The following is a 21,589-nucleotide window of genomic DNA, read 5'->3' on the forward strand; positions in this document are numbered from 1 at the left end:
GAATGTGCCATGTTACAGAAACAGTAGCAGGAGTCAAAAGGCCTGGAGAGATGTCTTAGGAGATAAGAGCACTAGCTACAGCAGGGCAGTGATGACTCAGACTTTAATCCAAGCACTTGGGAGAGGCAGGCTATGGGCCAGCCTGGTCTACAAAGTGAATTTCAGGAAAGGCAGGCTACACAGAGAAACCCTGATTCAAAAAAAAAAAAAAGAAAAGAAAAGAAAAGAAAAAAGAAAAACAAAAGAACATGTGTTGCTTTTGCAAAGAACCCAATTTTGGATCCTAGCACTCATAACCATCTATAATTTCAGAGATCTAACACTCTCTTCTCTCCTCCATGGATGCCATGTACACACATGAGACATACACATGTATACAGGCAAGATAAATCTAGAAACAAAACATTAAAAAAGATGAACTCAGCTGGGCATGGTGGCGCACACCTTTAATCCCAGCACTTGGGAGACAGAGGCAGGAGGATTTCTGAGTTCGAGGCCAGCCTGGTCTACAAAGTGAGTTCCAGGACAGCCGGGGCTATACAGAGAAACCCTGTCTCGAAAAAAAAAAAAAAAAAAAAAAAGAACTCAAAAATGCTTTCAGGTGGGACTATAACAGGCATAGAGTGTTACAGAAAGGACCACTGTGTGCCATGATACAGAAAGATGACGATGATGTGCACTGAAAATGGTAAAAACATTCATGGTGAACACAAAGCTAGTTTCAAATCTGAGGCAGCTAGCTAGCATCCACACGGAATCAACACTACAGGCAGGTAACATTATTACTGAAAATCCCTATGTACCTGACTGATACCTTTATAAGAAAATGAGGGAAGGGGAATAAAGGAAAATAAACTATAAAGGATTTATTCTTCAGACAAGTGATAAACTGTTATATACTTGATTACAGTGTTACAAGCCCCAGAGAGTAATGTTAAAGATGTCTGTCTTTAAGGCCAGTGGCAAAGGGCTAGAGAACAGGAAGGATACAGGAGTAAAAACATTCAGACCAAAGCGGGAGAAGACAAAGTATGGCAAAGACACCAGAAAATCCCGACTACCCAGAGCACTGAGCATGGGCAAACCAGGCTACAAGTTACAGAAGGCTTCCTGGAACTAAGTAGATGACTAATCAACCACTGAGCAGAGTGCAAGCTCCTCTGGGGTGGAGCTGGCAGCATGAAAAGACCAAGCAGAACTTCAGCATGTATAGAGTAGAAAGCACACAAAACAAGGAAAGGAGGCAAAGATGGCCAGCTACATAGAAATGTGTTTTATAATTATGAAATAACTGTTATGCAATTTCGTTACACTTCACATTTCAAATTGTTGAATTAAGGAAACAGCAGTAAGGAGAACGTTCAAGAAAAGATAAGTTCTCAGAGTGATGAGAACTTGGAGACTTCATAAAGGATTGACACAAAACTAGGAATCCCACTCATCACCTTCATCTCCAAGTTCAAAATCAAAGTGCAGAAGAAGCCATTTACCAAGCCGGGACATGTGGGTAACAACTCTTTCAGGGGAGGAAGAACTCAATTTTGGATATGGATAATCTGAGTTTTATAAATGACAATGTAAGGAAATATAGAGTTTTTGATATAGAGGGCCAAAATTCAGAGAAGGTTCTACACTGAAGATAATACTTAGAGCACCATGAGTCAGTACCGCAGACTGTGGACTTGGGAAGGGTCACCCAAGGAAACTCAAGGAAAAGAACATCTAAGTGTAACAACGGCCAAGGACAGAATGCCTGCAACAAACACGACACTAAGCACAAAGCTAGGACAGTAGGCTGCAACCTAAAGCCTTAAATACATTTGGTTGGTTGCTTTTGGGTTGTGCACTTGAAATAGGTCTCCCCATGTAGTCCAGGCTGGCCTCAAACTCAGAGACCCACTTAGCTCTGCTTCCACAGTGCTGGGATTAAAGGTGTCCAGCACTAGCCTGGTAGAAATTTGACATGTAAAAAACCCAAGTAGGTTGCATCTTTTTAAAAAAATAATAGCTTTTCAATTTTTATTTGATTAATGAAGAGAGAAGTGAGCCAATTTTTTCTAAAAGACAAAATTATAAATATCAGAAATGGCTGCTCATATATAAGCCATTTCTCCTCATACACTCAGAAGACATCTGAAACTCAACCATCTTTCCCCATGAAAGCTCAGTGAGTATGAAGGATAGTAGTTCAGTCTCAAGAGTGACGATTGCTTCACTCTACCTTCGGGCTCAGCATTCACCTGAAAGCTCAGTGAGTATGAAGGACAGTAGTTCAGTCTCAAGAGTGACGATTGCTTCACTCTACCTTCGGGCTCAGCATTCACCTGGCTCTCAATGGAACCAACAGGTGAATCTGTTGTAACACTAGATTGTATATACACCTGGCAGAAGTGGGTAGTGTGTTACAACATCTGATACTAATGACAGGAACTGAAGGAGCAGATAATTATTTGATCATGAACACTAGGTACAACAAAAAAATGTAATATGTAAAGTTACATTTATAATAGAATTGCTCTTAATTTTCAAATAACTAGAGCTCTTTATCACCCAAGAAAATTAAAATTGCATTTTTGTTAAATGTATTACAATGAAACTGCTACCTAAAATACTTATATTTACACAGTATCAGAAGATAAAAGAAAGGGAAGGGAGAGGAGAAAGAGTAGGCCAAAGAAGGGAAGGAAGGAGGAAAGAGAAAGAGATAAAGAAACCCATCACGCCCAGTGACAGAAAGATCAGGAGTTCAGGTCAGCCTGGTCTCCATGGAGTTTATCTAAAACCTAGGGCTACTGCCAAACATGATGCCTGAGTTCCATTCCCAGGGCCCACATAGTGCAAGGAGACAACCTACTGTAGCAATTCTCCTCTGACCTTAACATGTACACCACAGTACAGAAATGTACACAAGGACACACACCAAATAAATGTACTTTTTAGAAAAAGTTATGTAAAAACTAGAAAGAAAGAGGAAAGGAAAGGAAAGGAAAGGAAAGGAAAGGAAAGGAAAGGAAAGGAAAGGAAGGGAAGGGAAAGGAAAGGGAGTGAAAGGAAGGGGAAAATGTAAACATAAGAGAAAGGAAGGGAAGGAGGGAGGGAGTAGGGAGGGAAGAAGAAGGGAAGGGAAGAAAGCGGAAGGAAGGAAGGAAGGAAGGAAGGAAGGAAGGAAGGAAGGAAGGAAGGGAGGGAGGGAGGGAGGGAGGGAGGGAAAGGAAAATGTGAGTGTAGCATAGCACAATGTGTGAAACTGAATTCATCAAGTGCTGAAGAATCGTACAGAGACAAAGGTTTCGAGCTGGCAAACACCTAACTACCCGGGTAATGCGCAGACCTCTGGACTGCCTCACCTCTAAGGAACCAGAATCTGGATCTTGATCAAACTGATGTACAGCAGCCTACAAGAATTGAGTGTCTTGGTATATAAAATCCAATACCAACGACACTGCAGCCCAATGCCATTCTAATACTGTATAACGGTTCCTACTGCTTGCCAACGTGACTGGCTCTGGGATCAACTAAGGGACACGCCTCTGGGTGGCTCTGCGAGGTTATTCCTTGGGAGAGTTAACTGAGGGGACCAAGCGGTCCTGTACAGTTGGCAGCACCTCCTAGAGGCAGCCCTGATACACAGAGATCCGAGGGTAAAGCAGTGAGGCTTTTAACCTGCCTGCTTTCATTCCTTGCAGGTGGCTGAATCTACCTCGGCGCTGCCTCTGTAGCTGCCATCTGTCTTAGCTTGGGTTTTATTGCTGAGGAGACACCATGACCAAGGTAACTCGTATAAAGGCAAACATTTAATTGGGGCTGGCTTACAGTTTCCGAGTCCGGTGTCATCATGGCAGGAAGCATGGCAGTGTCCAGGCAGACATGGTAATCTAGAAGGAGCTGAGTGTCCTACATCCTGATCCGAAGCAGCCAGAAGGAGAATGGCTCTTCTGGACTGGGCAGAGCTTGTGAGCACTAGGAGCCCTCAAAGCCTGCCTACACAGTGACACAGTTTCTCCAATAAGGCCACAGCTACTCTAACAAGGACACACCTCCCAACAGTGCCACTCTCTGTGGGCCAAGCATTCAAACACATGAGTCCATGAGGTCAAACCTATTCAAACCACCACACCATCCTTGCTGACAGCAGAACCCAGTTTCTTCAGCCTTCCAGTGCAGATGGGATGAAGACAAGCAATCTTCCACCAATACTCCAAGCCTTCCACAGCAGACTGGGCCTACAGAGGCATGCAGCCTCTGGAACTGAGCAGTAGCCAGATTAGCCACTCCAGCATGCAGATGGTCAATACTGGACCGCCTGGCCCCTACTGCAGAAGCTAACCTAATAGTCTTCTTCTAATATAATATATACTGATTCTGTTTTAGAGAACCTTACTAACACACCTAACAATTTCTCATCTATGAGAAGGGAGGGAGTCACCAGTACTTCCTAGTGATTGTGGTAGCGATTAAAGATGATGATCCATCTAGAATACTCAGTACATTTCTGGCGCATCTAGCCAGCGCTCAGTGAGTTCACTCAGTTAACAAACAGGCACACGGACGGTATCAGGAAGTGATGAATGTAACTATGAGAGCTGCAGTGGAGAACACTTAATAAGGAGAATCTATACTGATCAAAGACTACTGAAGTGAACTGAATGATAAGCAGGCATTAACCTGGAGCATATGAAAGAACAACATTTCCGGGCTCTTGTGGACACGTCCAGGAAGTATGACCAAGAGCCATGTGCCTGGAGGAGGAACAGAAAGATAGACAATGGATGTGGCGACCGGGAAAGAAAAGAATGCCAAAGGTACTGTAGAGATGAAGCTAGACCAACAGACAAGAGGGCCTTACAGAGACATCAAGAATTTCAGTTAGGCTCTGTGAGGCAGAGGCCTTTGTGAGTTCAAGGCCAGCCTGGTCTACAAAGAGAGTTCCAGGACAGCCAAGGCCATACAATGAAATTTTGTCTCAAAAAAAGCAAAAACAAAAACAACAAAAAAAGAATTTCAGTTACTCCAAAAGGTAAAGCCATTGTGATCAGATCTATATTATGAGATGTCCATCCCAGCACAGAGACCACAGGTGTCAAGCCCTCTAGATGCAAGAGACCAATGTGACTGCAACAAGGAGGTGGTGCTGAAGATGAAGATTCAATATTTAAAAGGCAAACATCAATAGGACCTCATAAAAGATGTCGAATGAGGAATAATAAGAACTTAACAAATTTCAACTCCTATAAAATAGGATCAAAACATGTACGAGGACCTGGTTTTGGGGAGTTTTTTTGGTTTTTTGGTTTTTTTTTTTTGAGAGGATAAATCACAAATTTCAACTATGTCAACATGATTTAATTCCCAAATATAGAATGTATTTGTATAGCAATGTCCTACTGTATGGAATTACAACACATCTGTATTACATATGTAATCGTCTCTGACAGACAAAATGAATGATCTTCACATGTGCGTAGGTATATCTGAACAGAATAAAGCTCTATGTGTTCAGTTAGGCTCCTTTCCTTTGCATAACCACAATCCCCTTCTCCTCCAACCTTTATTAAGGAGGGGAAAGCCTTCAAAGTCGAAAAAGAATCTTCCAAGCAAACACCAGAACTGCTTGGGTTTTGTAATGGCTGACTGACTTACAGCATCTTTGTTAAATTGCTTTCTCTGAACAGAGGCGCACGACTCAGAAAACTTAAATACGGCGTTTCAAAGTGTCATCACACAATCCCTGGTTTTGATGTGCAAAGAAAAACCTCTAGCTGATAATTTACAATCAAAATCACTTTAAGGAGCTGGTCTGGAGTCTCTTCAATCCTGTTGAGAAAGGGAAACACTGTGTGTCCTTAATTACTGATCACAGGTAACGCGTCCATGCGAATCCCAAGAAGTTTCTGCAAGCTTTATCTGTCTAAACCTTTTTCTGTAGCTTAAACAGGCGCACTGGAGCCCCCATGGGGATTTCTTTCTCTCAAACCTTATCTGCCCCACCCACCTCACACACACAATAACCGTCCAGTCCAGAAAGACAACTACCATCAGAGAAAGGCGTCCGAAGTGCAGGGCCTTAGCCGGTGACCCCAGCTATCGGAACCAAGTATCAGAAACGAGGGGGGCTGTCTCAGCAGTCCCGGAGCACTGTCCAATTTCCCAAAAGGATACGGAGATCTCCACGGCGGAAACCCGAGCTCCTGCGCCAGCTCTGGGGACTCTCCCAGCAGCAGAATGACCCAGGCAGCGGGGCTCCCGTCGCCCGAAGGCCTCGCCCAGAGTCACCGGCCTCTGAGATCCGCTCCCTCCCGCTTCTCGCTACCTGGATCCGGCTTCCCGGGCCACCCACCGCCAGCCCGCCCGACCCGGCCCGTCACTAGGCAACAGTAGCAGCCGGGAGGCCCGGGGAGACCCGTAGCCCGCAAGCTGGCCGCAGACCCAGGTCGCCCGGTGCCCGAGACAGGTCACTCACCTCGCAGCCGGCTACCTGGAGGGGCGGTGCTGGGGCCGGTCCCCCGCCGGCTCCCTCAATGCCTCCGGGCTGTGACTGCTCGGGCCGCGCTCCTGGCCGCCACCGAACGCTTACTCCATCTCCTCCGTCACCCCCGAGTCCGCAGAACCCCGAGATCGAGGAGTAAAGGGGGAAGGGAGGGAAGGGACTAGGGAAGAAGAGCACGGTAGGGGGAAGAGCACCGAAAGACCTGCCCGCTCCTGCATGACGTCACTTCCGGGCGGTTCGGAAGGGTAAGGCTTGGCTTCCCTCCGCCCTCCCCGAGGCGGAGTGAGGCGGGGCTCCCGGGGCGGGGGTGGAGCCAGCCCGGGCCTCTGCTGACAGCCGTACCTGTGACTCTGATCACTAGTCTTCGCGGGCAAGACCAGCTTTCCGGGGCCCCAGGCTAGGAAGCCCGAGTTTCTGGAACCATAGAAGGGGATTCTCCAAGATAATGAGGACAGGTAACCAAATGTATATTGGAGATGACTGACAGTGACTTGATGGCTGGACACTGCAGCTCTGGTTGTGAGGCCCCTCCCCTTTTCTGTTTCCCAGGCCACCTGCCCTTGCTGGTCTAGTGACTGATTACATAGGACTCAGCTTTCTCTGACTTTCTGCTAAGTGACCTTAGAACCTAGAAAAGCCGTGCTTCTCACACAGGGCCGTGTTAAAGTGCAGATTCTGCTGCACAAGTAGGATCGGATGCTCTGCGTTTCTAAGACATTCTCAGATAACCCCGGTGCCACAGTTCCACAATTAGAGCAACAAAGATTATTTATCTTACGTGCTTAATGAAAGAAGTAAATTGTTCTGAAAAATATACCTAGGTGAAACTGGGCACAGCCTCTGTCTCCCTGCTATCCATCCAAGTAACCCGTACATAGTAGTAGGACTACTACCACCCTAACTAACCCTAACCCTGCCTCTCCTGTCTCTGCTCTGTCCCTGGTTCAGGTTAAAATGTCTTAAGATGGGTAATAGGGTAGATTCTATTACAAGAAGAATTGGAGGAGGGGGAGGAAGAGAAGAGGGAAGAGGATTATGGGGTGTGTGTGTATGTGTGTGTACATGTTTGTGTGGTGTGTTTACATGTTTGTGTAGGTACAGCTGTATGTACACACGCCAGAAAAGCTCGAGGCTAGAGGTTAGCCTTAGGAGTTGTTCCTGGGGAGCTGTCCATGTTTTTGAGACAAGGTCTCTAAATAGAACCTGGTGCTTTGCCTTTCTCTTATCTCTTCAGCTGTGAAATTAGGAGCACCCACCACCAAGCCTGGCTTTTTAATGTATGTTCAGGAGATCCAACTTAGATCTGCATGCTTAGAAAGTTATCATCTCACTAGCTGAGCCTTCTCTTTCCAGCCCCAGAAGGGTGGACTTTTATTTCTGTCCTTTTGCCAAGAGCATCTTATAAGTTATGTGTTGGTAATGTTACTTCTAGTTCTTCGTGGTCAAGAAAGGAAAGGCTTAGATTCTTGTATTCTGCACACAAAACATCTAGAAATCATGTTCTCTATATTTCAACTTTTTCTTTCTTACATGCTTTAATTTCATATTTTACTGGGGTAGGAGGAACTAGTTTATCTCTACTAAACATGAGTCTCTTTTTTGGAGTGATAAAATGGCCTGGGGTTAGATGATAGCAGTGATTGTACAAGGTTGCCAACGCACCAAGAAACACTGAATTAAACATTTTGACAGAATCCTAGTGAGCAAACCTAATCCTTTGCAGACCATGTGAGAATAGCTATCACAGGATATTTGAACACACTGTGAACCTCTGAGATTGTGTTACTTGCTGAAAAGGAAAAAGAAAAAGAAAGAAAGAAAAAGAAAAAAAGAAAAACCTGTTTCTAGTTGTGGTATGGCTCAGTCCTAGCACATACCTTTAATCCAAGAGCTTTCTGTTTATTGTAAACAGGATTACATTAAGTCATCGGTAGGTCAAGAGGCAGAGCAAGCTTTAAGTGAGGTAGGCAGGAGGTGTAAGCGAACTTTCCTCTTCACATACAGCACAGGCACTTTTGCTTCCTCTGGTGAAGAAGGGCTGCGAATGCCAAGCATTTAAGTATCTCTGCTCTAAATATTAGTCTTCCTTGGAGTCTCTTCCAGTTCTTCTTCCTTCTCTACATACCTTCTTTAGGCACCCAGTATGTTCTTGATTCTGTGACGATTTGATGAAAGAAATGCAGTAAAGGTTGTAACCATTAATGAAATATGGCTGCATCCCACCTGACTGCCTGTGGTGGTTAGAATGAAAGTGGCCCCCATAGGTTCATAGGCAGTGGCACTATTAGGAGACATGTCCATGGTGGAGTAGGTGTGGCCTTGTTGGAGGAAGTGTGTCACTGGGGGAGGGGGGCTTTAAGGCAGTCTATAACAATATATATATATAGCTAATAAGCTTTCTTAAATTATCATCAAAAGAAGACAGATTAGGCTTCCAAATAAAGGGTCAGTGTATATGATAATTCTCAGGTTAACACATTCTAAGGGTAATACAGTCGGCATAATAGAGTAAATTTCTGCTCTGAGTCTCTAGATAACCTTGGCTATGTTGGCTTTTAAAATGAGAAAGTATATCAGTTCCTCAGAAAACAAAAAGCTTCTCTCGGTATAAATATTTAAAAGTGCTCTCCATGATAGTGTTAGAGTAAATACATTAAAAATGTATATGTGATATATCCTCCATAGTAGGTTTAGAGCACTGATTCTCAGCCTTCCTAATGCTGGGACCCTTAATACAGTTCCTCATGTTGTGGTGGTCCTCAACTATAAAATTATTTTGTTGTTACTTCATAACTATAATTTTGCTACTGTTATGAATTAGAATGTAAATATCTGTGTGAATAACAGGTTTACATTGCTGCTTTATGTGTTTTTAGTTTGGCCCCAAACAGAAATATATTTTCTATAATATATTTTCTACAATGTAAAAACATGACTTGGGGCATTTTCTTTATTTGCATCTATTGATCAATTTAAATTAATTATTCTCACTCTTAATAATTGTTTAGAAATGGAATAATTTTATTGTATCGAATATGTGTTTTCATTTGTTACTCTTGACAGTTGAATTGTTTTCTTTCTTAGCTGTGAAGGACATCTGGAAACAACAAACAGTCACATCTCCTTAAATGGATCCACTTTCCGATCTTTGAAAATACTTTAGAGCCTCCAGTTAAAGTGTAAACTTCCCAGCTAAGTGAAGATGAAGATCTTGTCATTTCTAACACTTGTATAAAAAGAGAGGTTATTCAAACTCAAGTGAGTAGTCAAAATTATACACTGTCAAATAATTTATAACTAAAAGATCTCCTATTTATTTCTTCTTGGTACCTTAAGATATGAGAACACATCTATTGTATAAGCTGATGGCCCCATCTCTAGTTTATGAATTGACTGAATTTTCAGATAGGTGCATACCTTTAATCCTCCTTTAATTCTCAGGACGGAAAGGCAGGCAGGTCTCTATGATTTTGAGGCCAGCCTGATCTATACAGCAAGACTTTTTCAACAAAGGGAAGAGGAGGCGCGGGGGGTGGGGGGTGGGGTGGCGGGGAGGGAGAACAGCAACAAGAAGAACAAGAAGGAAGAGGAGGAGGAAGAGGAAGGATAGATGGAAAGAAAGCAAAAGGGGGCAATCGGAATTTTCATTTTTCTCTAACAGAGCCAATACTGGTAACAGAGGATGAGACCATTAGAAATCAGTGTTCCATTATGTGCCCCCATTCTCTCCCATGCTATCTGAATTCATCGTTTCACTTTATGATGCTAAAGTGATTTGTGCGGGGCTGTGGGTGTGGGGGAAAGAGGGGAGTGGGAGAGAACCCGTGTCCAGCCAGAGTTCCAGTGCTCTGGGCGGATGCAGAAAGACTGCCTCAGGCTCTCCACGACGCCCTGGGTGGGTGTCTGGCTGTGGGAAGCCAGGGAATCCCAGATCGGCATGGGGAGGTGGGAGGTGGACAAGAGGCAGCCTTAGGTACTAGGTTCCCAGTCTCCAGCATCCCATGCTGGATACAGTGGAGGAGCTGAGAACAGAACAGGGGGGGCCCAGGGCGGCTCTGAGCCCCAGGCCGAAGGGAGGAGAGGGCAGGGGGATAGGGCGCTGAGTGGTTCCCACACGGGTGAGAGCCCTTGGTCTGGTCTGTGGCTGCAGCACAGGAAGGCCTTCTGGCAGGAGATTAGACGCAGCTCATTAGGAGAAAGCCTATCCCATCGTTCAAGCATGGCGGGCCCTGATAAGCAGAGACAGTCTATGGTTTTAGAGCTTTATTGTAGAAAGGCAGGGAGAAAGAGAGAAGGTAGAAAGAGAGACAGAGACCAGCCATGGCTACGTGGAGAGAGGGGAGAAGGGAAAGAGAGGGCTAGAGAGTAAGAAAGGTGAAGGCTTAAAGAGAGCAAGGAGGGGCCAAGCAGCCCCTCTTATAGGGGGCTGGTATATCAGGTAACTGTGGGGCAGAGCATACCTGGCTATAGTCAGGTAACTGTGGGAGTGAAGTCTAGCCAGAAAGCCAGAAGCTTGGGACATTGTCTGCATGACTGATAGTCACCGAATTATGGAGTTGGGAGCTCTGTGGTTTCAGGCACCTGATTCTGGAAACATGGCTCACCTTTCTGTCCCTTGTAGAGTTTTCTACTGGGTCACCAGAACAAGCACCATTCAACCAAAATAGGCTGCCTTTCACAGTCCCACAGATTTGAACATCACAGTTTTTTTTTAAACCAGGTTATTTATTCCCTCTCTACAAAATGTCTTGTGCACAGTGTAAGAACATCGCCTTTCAATAAAGTGCTGAATGGCCTATAGCAAGACAGGAGTGGAGAGAACGTGAGACATCTGAAAGAGAGAGGGAGAGAGAGAGAGAGAGAGAGAGAGAGAGAGAGAGAGAGAGAGGTTCCACCACCAGGAAATGGAGGAAGTCAGAGGTATGAAACTGAGGAGAGGTAACCAGCCAGATGGCAGACATGGAATAGTATAAATGGATTAATTGAGATACGAGCTAGTTGAGGAACAACCCTAACTTAAGGCCTAGGTATTACCCATAAATAAATGAGCCATCATGTTCCATTCAGGAACTGGGGAGAACATAGAAAAGACCATACGGTTACAGTCCACAGTCTAGTAAAGGGGATAGACATGAAAGAAAAAAAAAACAGTGTAGTCTGATGAAGCTGCCATTAAAATCAGCCTGTGGACAAGAGTCCCAGGGAACCCTTTAACCGAACACTTTCCATTACGCACCCCATTCCAAGATGCTTGTCCTTTCTAGTAAATGGGGGATATGGGAACCTTGGCTTTGGTTGGTATTCCAGCCAAAATACAATGTAATTTGTGTAAATACAATGCTTTCCCCCATGTGAACCAAATGAGGAATAAGCCCCCAAAGCTGGGAGGCCATAAGCTTCGTATCCAAGAAGGGTGTGGTGACTGAGGACTTGTGGGGCCATGTAGTTGTCTACCGTTCTGCTCACACATGGCAGATTTCTCTATTACAGAACAGGACAAGAACACCTCAAACAAAGGGCTGAGTCTTCCCTGCCTCTGAGTCAGGGATAGCATAGGGATACTAAAAAGAAAGGGTTTCGGGTGCCTCTGAAGTCTGGTTTCGTTAGCATCTGGTTGGAAAGGGAAGGTTGTCTGAAAGAGAAGGCAAACTGCCCTTACCATCTTTCTTAGGGTTTCTATTGCTGGGAAGAGACACCATGATCATGGCAACCCTTATAAAGGATAACATTTAATTGGGGCTGGCTTACAGTTCAGAGGTTTAGTCCATTGTCACCATGGCAGGAAGCTTGGAAACATACAGGCCAGCACAGTACTGGAGACTGAGCTGAGAGTTCTACATCTTAGTCCGAAAGCATCAGAAGAAGACTATCCTACTGGGCATGGCTTGAGCATATATAAGACCTCAAAGCCCACCTCCACAGTGACATACCTCCTCCATTAAAGTCACTGCTCCTAATAGTGCCACTCCTTATGGGTCTATGGAGGCCAATTTAAACTACCACACCATTCTAGCCTCATCTATTGATCCTAAGATCTAGAGATAATAAGTCCCAAAGATCATACAAGATACACCATTTTCATCTGTAAGGAGAGGAGGAAAGAAGAAGGGACAGATACTCAAAGAAACAAATTCATCTAGAGTTGGGGATATAGTTTAGAGGTAAGAGTGCATGCAGAGCATGAATGAGGCCCCCAGGTATGGTCTCCAGTAGGGAGTACATAATATATATTATAATATATTACACATTAAATATATTTATATTATATATTTATATATAGTATAATATATTTCTATATTTAACTACATATACAATATATATTAAATGTGATAGTCTAATATATGATATATTATATTTAATATCTATTTTAGAGAAAATGTTTGAGGAAATACTCTAGTCAGAGTACAAATAAATACCTAGAAGACCGAGACGGGAAAGGAGAAGAAAAGGCAGAAAAAACAGTAGGCAATATGCTTTCTTCTTTGTTCTACTGTTGGTTCTCCCTTTTTTTCTACTGTGCACACGCACATACATCCCAAGTAAACATGGTTAAGACTGGGAATGTACAGAAGTTAAAGAATAATACAGATATCATATAATAACTATATGCTACCAAGTTTTAAATGGAACCTACCCATGATGGTTTGTATATGCTCGGCCCAGGGAGTGGCACTATTAGAAGGTAAGACCCTGGGCTGGCGAGATGGCTCAGCAAGTAAGAGCACTGAATGCTCTTCCCAAAGTCCTGAGTTCAATTCCCAGCAACCACATGGTGGCTCACAACTACCCATAATGAGATCTGACGCCCTCCTCTGGTGAGTCTGAAGTCAGCTACAGTCTACTTATGTATAATAATAAATCTTTGAGCCAGAGCCATCAGGAACTGAGCAAGCGGGGCTGACCGGAGCAAGCAGAGGTCCTAAAAATTCAATTCCCAACAACCACATGAAGACTCACAACCATCTGAACAGCTACAATATACTCACATACATAAAATAATAAGTAAATAAATCTTTAAGAAGGTGCGGCCCTGTTAGAGTGGGTGTGGCCTTGTTAGAGGAGGTGTGTTACTATGGACGTGGGCTTTAAGCGCTCATCCTACCTGCCTGGAAGCCAGTATTCTGCTAGCAGCTTTCAGATGAAGATGTAGAACTCAGCTCTACCTGTACCATGCCTGCCTGGACACTGCCATGCTCCCACCTTGATGATAATGGACTGAATCTCTGAACCTGTAAGCCAGCTCCAACTAAATGTTGTCCTTATAAGAGTTGCCTTGGTCATGGTGTCTATTCATGACAGTAAAACCCTAAGACACTACTGTTAAGGAAAATAATAAATACCAACCTATCTCAACCAGAGGAGGGTATCTCCAGGTTGGAAAGGCAACAAATGTAGAGAAGGGAATGAAAGACTTCTGAGAGAGTCTTTGAGTTACAGAAGACCAGGGCATGGCTGGATCCTGAGACCTCATGTTACTGCAGTGGGTGGGCAAAGAGAAAACAATATGTATTAGGCTAAGTGGTAAGTCTGGGCTGAGGGAAAGTTTGACACAGGTTAAGCATCTGTGACCTAAAGATCTGAAACATTCTAAAACTTAAAAGTTAGAGGTTGTCATGATGCACGAAATCTGGGTCAATATTCCCAAATTTGAAAAACTTCAAAAATCTAAAACACCTCCAATTCCAAGCATGACAAACAAAGGGGGGGGGGTGTGAACATGTCTCTTCTTTTCAGATAATAACAGAATTACATCCATGTCCCGGAAAGAAATGGAGAATCACCAGTGGGATGGAAGAGAAAACACTAAACACAAGAAATAAATACTAAAACACAGTGGGCATGCAGATGTATGATGGTTATTTGGTCGGGGGAAAAAGCCATTTTCTTTCATTCACTCTATTGTTAGTAAAATGTCCCAGAGTAGTGGTCCTCACCCTTCCTAATGCTGCTGTGACCCTTTCATACAGTTCCTCATCTTGTGGGGACCCCCCAACCACAAAATTATTTTCATTGCCACTTCATAACTATAATTTTGCTATTGTTGTAAATTGTAATATAAATATATGTGTTTTCCATAACTCCTGAGAAAGGGCCATTGGACAACTCCAGGTAGTGGCCCACAGGTTGAAAACCACTGACTATAGCTATACCTAAATTGCTATTGCATCCCTGGAGAAGGAGTATGGCAGCTCCTGAATTTTATGACTATTACATCAAAACCCGACACTTATAAGTTGCAAAGATAGGCCAAAAGCTTTGAAATAGCAGTTTTATAATCTTTCACCAGATTTTTCTTTTAAAAACTACTGTTGCTAATATTAATCTTTCCTTTTATAGTGAGGTGCCGGAACAGTGGTCCTGAAAACTCTTGCCAATGCAGTCTTGCAAACCAAATCACTATTAAAAACACAGGCTGAACAACTGCTCCAGCTTCTGCTAGAGTGCTACTGTGAGCTTTTCAGTGTATCTCAGTGTTTTATCTGAGCACATTGACTTCTAAACTTTTTATGTTAAGCAAAAAAGACAAATAACTTACTTAATTTACTAAGTACTTATAATGTGCGAAGCTTTAAGGAACATTGTCTCCTCATGCCCAGCCAAGATATGGAAACACACTTAAAGCAACCTTGGTATTTATATTGATTAATGTAGTCGATCAATTTCTTGTGCATGGCTAGGCATTGTTCTATGGGCTTAGAATATAATGTATCCGTGAATAAAATGTAAACATCCAAGCCCTTGGGGAATTTATACCTAAAAGGATGAAGGCAGATGATAAAAAGATACATGGAGACCAACGGCAAGATGAAAAGTAATAAATGTCATAGATGAGGGGAAGAGAACAGCTTTTAAAGGATTTCGGAGTCATGGGGAAGGGGTAGCCAGGAGCTTATAGTTGACTGGCGTGGCCAAAGCTGAGCTCAAGAAGAAACAAAGTCTGAGCAACTGCTGGAAGGGAAGAGCATCCACCAAGCTGCTGGGGGCAGGGAGAGTGGGTTGGAGTGGAGAGAATTTTTTCCAGAGCAGAGATCCCCCGTGCGAATGGGTATCGAAACCAGTAAGTAGCAAGGAACTGAAGGAGTGGTATAAGTGAGATCAAAAGGGGGCCAGTGGGCACCCAAGGCCCAGTGAGGCCCCCACATGCGGACCATGGGAGAATCCGAGAGACATGGTGCCTGATCTGGCTGTCGTTTATAAAGACAGCTCTGCCTTTACGTAGAGGGTAGCCAATAAAGGAGCCGGGATAACGACGATCTCACATTTTAGGTAGCATTTAAGTGATAAAGGCAGGAGGTGTAAGTGAGCTTTCCTCTTCATATATACGACACAGATACTTCTGCTTTTGTTCTTCTACTGTCCCTCCGTATTGTGCGTGGCAATATTGTAAAGAGACATGTCGGTTCACATTTCATAGTACGCCACAATGAGAGAAAGGGAATTTGACGTGAGCTGGAGGAAGTCGGGGCGTTGGATCCAGGAAGCAGGGTTCCTGGAGATTAGACAAGGGGGTGTTTCGGGAGTCTGAATTGGGAGTCTTTATACACACAGAGCGCGAGCCCACTTCTGTTACAGGATATTTTACTCATGTTGTCTTCTCGCCAGAACCATTTTCTTCCAAGCACACCCAAGACCCACTTCTTTACAGTTGTTTGCACCTCTGCTCCAATGTTACCTTTCAGAAAGATGGAAGCTTCCTTTAGTGGCCAAAATAGCTGCTTTCTTTACTCTAACCACTTGTCTTAGTTAGGGTTTCATTGCTGTGAAGAGACAACGTGACCAAGGCACTAACTCTTATAAAGGAAAGCATTTCACTGCAGCTGGCTTACAGTTCCAGAGATTCATAATCATCAAGGTGGGAAGCATGCAGGCAGACGTGGTGCTGGAGGAGCTGAGAGTCCTACACCTTGATCTGCAGGCAGCAAGACTGTAATTCCACAATGGAAGGAGCTTAAGCCTAGGAAACCTTAAAGCCCACCCCCACAGTGACCACTTTCTCCATCAAAGCCATACCTTCTAATGTCACTCCCTATAGGCCAAGCATTCAAACACATGAGTCTGTGGGGACCATTCCTATTCAAACCCCCCCCCCACCACCTCTGACAGGCTTTATGTTTTCCTTTGGCACATAAATCAGCACCTAAAATTATGTGTGTTATGGGAGTGTTTTTCATTGTCTTTCTGTCCTCTGTGGCTGTAATTTCACTAACCTGCTTATTCATAGCCCAGAGCAGCACCTAGCACAAAACAATCACTCGATTTTTATAACTGAATTAAAGTGGATATCTGAAAGGCTAGGAAGGGACTATAAGAAAGGTATTTGGGGCTGGAGAGATGGCTCAGCAGTGAAGAGCACTGACTGCTCTTCCAGATTGCGGTGTTCAATTCCCAGCAACCACATGGTGCCTCACTACCATCTGTAATGGAGATCTGATGCCCTCTTCTGGTGTGTCTGAACACAGCAACAGTGTACTCATATACATGAAATAAATAAATTAATCATTTAAGAAAGAAAGAAGGAAGGAAGGAAGGAAGGAAGGAAGGAAGGAAGGAAGGAAGGAAAGGAAAGGAAGGAAAGGAAAGGAAGGAAGGAAGGAAGGAAGAAAGAAAGAAAGAAAGAAAGAAAGAAAGAAAGAAAGAAAGAAAGAAAGAAAGAAAGAAAGAAAGAAAGGTAGGTATTTGGGAGGAGGGGTAGGGAAGAGGCGCAGGGAGGGATGTACCATTCAGTGGTACAGCAGCAGTTGCTTAGCACACGTGAAGCTCTAGATCTTAACTCCAGCAACAAAACTTTTAAAAGAAAGAGGGAAAGGAAGTATAAAATGAAAGGTAGCCTGGGATCCAGGGTGAAGGCACTGCCTATATACAGGCTTTGGCCCCAGTGACTAAGGAGTTGTCTCTGTAACCTAGTGAGCAGAGGAGCTATAGCCCCAGGCTAATGTTGCTATCCAGAATGTCTTTTGGTACAGCTGAAATTGGAAAGAGTATTGACCCAGTTTAATAAACATGTTTCAATGTATTTTAGAGCCACCATTTACAGTAGACCACGTGATGATAATGTCAAGCTCTCCAGGCACATAGCATTCTCAAAATATGAATAAACTCTGTTTTTCCAAACAAGCGTTTCTTTACTACTTCATTAACCTAAGTTCAAATAGAACACATGGACAAAGGCAGAAAGTTGAGTTTAAGAATAATAAAAATAGCCGGACGTGGTGGTACACGCCTTTAATCCCAGCACTCAGGAGGCTGAGGCAGGCAGATTTCTGCATTCGAGGCCAGCCTGGTCTACAGAGTGAGTTCCAGAACAGCCAGGGCTACACAGAGAAACCCTGTCTCGAAAAAAACAAAAAAACAAAAAACAAAAAATTCCTACTCTTTATATTCCCAGGTCTTCCACCACCCACCCCTCTCATCGGTAATCTTCCTCTACCATTTGACCAAAACTAAATGTATTTTTCCTGTGTTGAATTCATGACAAGAAAAAAAATCATATTGAGTTTTGAGAATCCCTGTTTTGATGTCGACACAAGTTACCTTATCAGATCTGGTTGGTATGAAAATTAAGAAGCTTCAGTGTGAAGAAGACCCAGATGTCAGTCATCGCTTCCTGCTTTCTCCTTTAATATTATTACTAGTAGTGGGAGTGGGGACATTTCATGTGGCTCAAAATGCTGAGCATGCTATGCAACTGTGGCAGTTTGGCTAGGTTGCCTTGTTGGTGGAAGTGTGTCACTGTGGGGATCTCCTGTTTGCCTTCTTCTTTTTTTTTTTTTTTTTTTTTTTTGGTTTTTTTTGAGACAGGGTTTCCCTGTATAGCCCTGGCTGTCCTGGAACTCACTTTGTAGACCAGGCTGGCCTCAAACTCAGAAATCCATCTGCCTCTGCCTCCCGAGTGCTGGGATTAAAGGCTTGTGCCACCACGCCCAGCTTCTTATGAAGATGTAGAACGCTCAGGCTCAGCTCCTCCAGTACCATGCCTGCCTGGGTGCTGCCATACTTCCTGCCATGATGATAATGGACTGAACCTCTGAAAGTGTAAACCAGCCCCAATGAAATGTTGCCCTGATAAGAGTGGCCTTGGTTATGCTGTCTCTTTACAGCCATGGAAACCCTAATGGAAGGCAGAAGTTGGTACCAGGAGTGGTTCTGGAGAAACAGAAGTGTGAGGATGAATCTTTTACATATCTGGAATGGGCTTCATAATTTGTCATCACCTGCCAATTCACCAGTACCTTCAACTACTGAGACCTCTCCAGACACACTCTCCTGGGAGCTCGGAGAATAATGAAGGCCCATGGTGGACACTATATTCCAAACTCGAAGAAGTAAACGCCTTTGGTTATCTTGACCCATCAATTGTGACTGGCAATGGATTAGCTGGCCTGGTATAGGAAACTTGCTACACCTTGGTGGGAAGTAAGGAAAATGATTTTGCTGGCTCATTGCTCTTAGCATCTCTGGGTAAATTGATAAAGGAAAGGAACGAACTTCATGACAAAATTGAATGGCTCCAGATGCAAATCAACAATCTAAAGGTTTCTAAGTGTGCCCTTGAAGAGAATCTTCCCTCCAGCAGCCATAGAGCTCAAGTTACAGAAAACCAAACCAAAGCCCTCATTATAAGGTTGCCTGAACTGCAGCAAACATTCAAGTCTCAGCCTCAGAGGGTGTCAGCAGTTAAAGTAAGGACGTTAATTGGCAAAGAAAGGGATCCTGTAACTTGGGATGGGGATGTGTGAGAGGAGCCTATTGAAGCTGAGAACTTAGAATCCTCAAGTTCTTAAGGATTCCCCTCACCTGAGGAAGTAGTACCCTCAGCCCCACCCCTTGAAATATTGCCCTTTCACCTGAGGAAATTAATCCTTCATTGTCTGATAAACAAGCAGTGGTTTTTCTCTGAATACCAGGCAAGACAATACCGATGTTCCTCAAGGCTCACCAATGGTTGCCTCTAGACCAATCACCAGACTCAAGGCAAAGCAGGCCCCTAGAGGGGAGGTAGAAAATGTAGTCCATGAGGAAATACTCTATGCTACTAAGGAGCTTAATGAGTTTGCTAATTTGTTCAAGCAGAAGTCTGGGGAATATGTGTGGGAATGGATTTTAAGGATTTGGGATAATGGTGGAAAGAACATAAAACTAGATCAGGCTGAGTTTATTGACCTGGGCCCTCTGAGTGGAGATTCTAGGTTTAATATGGAAGCTTGCACAGTTCAAAAATGTGTCAGAAGTTTGTTTGAATGGTTGGCTGAAGCATTTATCAAAAGATGGCCTACTAAAAAGGAGTTGGAGATGCCTGGTATTCCCTGGTTTAGTGTTGACGAAGGGATTTTAAGGCCCAGGGAAATTGCAGTGCTAGATTGGATACACTGTGTAAAACCTAACCCTCCACAATGGGAAGGCCCAGAAGATATGCCCTTCACCAATCCTATAAGAAGCAAACTGGTGAGATGGGCTCCAGCACATATGAAGAGTTTTGTTCTTGCTCTTTTCCTTGTGCCAGACCTTAAGGCTAGAGATGCTGTTGCTCAACTGGATGAATTAAATGCAATGGGTTTAATTGGACCCAAGGTAGCAGGGTAATCGAAGTTATTATAATGGGCAGTATAGACAAAACTATGTTCGTAATCACCTAACTCATAATGGTCAGCACAGGTGAGGTGAATTTTATACTGGCATGACTTGTATGGACCTTTGGTACTGATTAATCAGACATGGTATTTCCAAGCACCAAATAGATAGGAAACCTACTGCATATCTGTTTGATGTGTATAAACAGAAAAACTCTCAAACAAATCTTTAAAAAGGCTACATTAGATCGTGGTAAAAGGCAATCTCGACCAGTGAATCAATTTCCAGACTTGAGCCAGTTTGCAAACCCAGAACCCCTTGAAGGTAAGGGTGGCCAGGTTGCCCTGAGGAAGGATTTTGATAAGACAACTAAAAGTTTTGCTCTTAGCCTGTCTCCAGTGTTTCCTCAGAGGGACCTATGGCCTTTTACAAGGGTAACTGTACACTGAGGGAGAGGAAATAACCAGACTTTCTGGGGTCTGCTGGATACTGGCTCTGAATTGACACTGATTCCAGGAGATCCCAAGAAACATGGTGGCCCTCCAGTTAAAGTAGGGGCTTATGGAGGCCAGGTGATTAATGGAGTTTTGGCTGATGTCTGACTCACAGTACATCCAGTTGGTCCTCAAACTCATCCCGTGGTCATTTCCCCAGTTCCAGAATGTATAATTAAGATAGATATACTTAGAAGTTGGCAAGATTCTCACATTGGTTCCCTGACCTGTGGAATGAGGGCTATTAGGGTTGGAAAGGCTAAATGGAAGCCTTTACAGCTACCTCTGCCAAAGAAAATAGTGAACCAAAAGCAGTACTGTATTCTTGGAGAAACTGCAGAAATTATCAGTGCCACCATCAAGGACTTGAAGGATTTGGGGATGGTGGTTCCCACCACATCTCCCATTAAATCTCCTATCTGGCCAGTGCAAAAGACAGATAGATCATGGAGAATGTCAAGTTGACTATCAAAAACTAAGGTAGTAACTCCAATTGCAACTGCTGTACCAGATGTAGTTTCCTTACTTGAGCAAATTAGTGTCTCCTGGTCTACAGAGCAGGTTTAAGGCCAGCACTAAGAACCCATTCCTAATGGATACTTTAAAAAATATAACCGAGAGTTACCTGGCAATATTTATCCCCAGGTAGTTTAATTATTTCAATTTCATCTCTTATTCAGTAATATTGTGAACTTGTTTCAATTCCACAATTGATTTTTATAAATTATCTCTATGCTTTATGTGGTATCTCTTTTCCATACATTTGGTTATTTAACATACGTGAGCATGGGTTGAAAATGCTCCTGATGGTGGTGGACCAGCCTGACTCCATCTTATTAGAAGCCATCTTATTACAATGTCGAAATAAATTCCCTCCTATTTTCTGTAAAAATTAAATTTTACCAGATCCTGATCCATTTTCAAGAATTTTTGACATTCTGGGGCTGGAGAGATGGCTCAGCGGTTAAGAGCACTGACTGCTCTTCCAAAGGTCCTGAGTTCAAATCCCAGCAACCACATGGTGGCTCACAGCCATCCA

The 21,589-nt window shown here is 43.6% G+C and overlaps 1 protein-coding gene and 1 long non-coding RNA gene across 5 annotated transcripts in view; one reads left to right on the forward strand and one right to left on the reverse strand.

Annotated features, from left to right (window-relative positions):
- Positions 1-6,740, reverse strand: part of Scyl2 (SCY1-like 2 (S. cerevisiae)) — a 47,598-nt gene extending 40,858 nt beyond the window's left edge. For 3 of the 4 annotated variants that reach the window (NM_001310704.2, NM_198021.3, NM_001358843.1), the window contains exon 1: positions 6,461-6,717. The gene's annotated coding sequence lies outside the window, so the exon portion shown is untranslated. Of the gene's footprint in view, positions 1-6,460 lie in introns of all 4 variants that reach the window. The other variant, XM_011243394.3, reaches the window with a different exon arrangement.
- A 45-nt stretch (positions 6,741-6,785) lies between these two features.
- 1500026H17Rik (RIKEN cDNA 1500026H17 gene) lies at positions 6,786-21,289 on the forward strand. The gene is made up of 3 exons (NR_130956.1): positions 6,786-6,942; positions 9,572-9,745; positions 18,586-21,289. It is a non-coding gene; the product is annotated as an RIKEN cDNA 1500026H17 gene (long non-coding RNA).
- Positions 21,290-21,589: the final 300 nt, after the last annotated feature.

This window comes from Mus musculus, chromosome 10, assembly GCF_000001635.26.
Source record: "Mus musculus strain C57BL/6J chromosome 10, GRCm38.p6 C57BL/6J".
Lineage (NCBI taxonomy): Eukaryota > Metazoa > Chordata > Mammalia > Rodentia > Muridae > Mus > Mus musculus.